The following is a 1,113-nucleotide window of genomic DNA, read 5'->3' on the forward strand; positions in this document are numbered from 1 at the left end:
AGACCCTCGGCGGCCCCAGACCCAAGTGGCAGTGAGCCCCGCCACAGTGTGGGGGCTGCTGCCCCCAGCCTCCCGCTGCTGCCTGGGCGAGGAGAGGGTCCGCTGCCTCGGAGCCAGCTGGCGATGGGACTTGCCGGCATCGACCCCACTTCAGATTCTCCCACTGACATTATCCAGACTCCCTTCCTGCTCCTCTTTCCTGGTTCTGGATGGCATGTAAATGGCTGTGATGTCCTTGCGTTGGCTTCCTCTGCCTCTGAGCAGCCCAACAGGTTCCCATTCCGTTTCCCTTCCAATGTGGAAGTGGAGGGAGGGGGCTTGGCCAACTTTTCCCAGATTCCCTTGAGACAAACACTGGATCTGTCCCCGTGCTGTCAGCGCTGGAGAAGTCCCTCTCTGTGCTAAGGCTCCTCCTTCCAGGACAGTGGCTACGTGTTAAAATATCAGAGGTGGAGTCCAATGTGTCTTTCCAAGAGATCGGTTTTATTTAGTTCTGTACATACAGGGACATCTGTACAAAATCCAACACTTTCATACTATGTAATACTCTACTGAAAATAAAGTACACCATATGTACATATGAACTGTAAGCAGCTTAATACTTGTGTCCAGGGGATAAATGCAGTAGTTAAGTTTTGCTTGTTCCCTCGGGAAGAGGGAGCCAGGTGAAGTGGAAGAGGCAGCTCCAGTTCTGTCCATTTGGCTGATGTGAGGAAAGGCATAGGCAGAAATGAGCAGTGCTAACGCCAGAAACCAAGTGTTGAGCAAAGGGCAGGGGTAGCACGGCAGAGACGGCTCTGCGCATGAGCAGTGTGTGTGGCGGGGGGTGAACGCGCTCCCCCCCTTTCTCACGTGGTCCCCTTCTTACATGTCCAGGACACTGGAATGAATAGGCAGCAAACTAACGGCAACATGAAGGTACTAAGCGTTAAGTTCCCTGACCGAGAACAAGACACACAAAGATATGAGAACATCAAAGCCGTACAGCGTGTAGTTGTGATGCGTTACAGTCCTGCCCCTGCGCAGGGCGCAACCCTGGCAGCGCTCCCCCGGCCACACGCGGGGACTGCCAGCATAGACGGGCCAGCTGCAGGACCACTGCGCACCAGAAGC

Source organism: Pterocles gutturalis, unplaced genomic scaffold (genome assembly GCF_000699245.1).
Source record: "Pterocles gutturalis isolate BGI_N339 unplaced genomic scaffold, ASM69924v1 scaffold285, whole genome shotgun sequence".
Classification (NCBI taxonomy): domain Eukaryota; kingdom Metazoa; phylum Chordata; class Aves; order Pterocliformes; family Pteroclidae; genus Pterocles; species Pterocles gutturalis.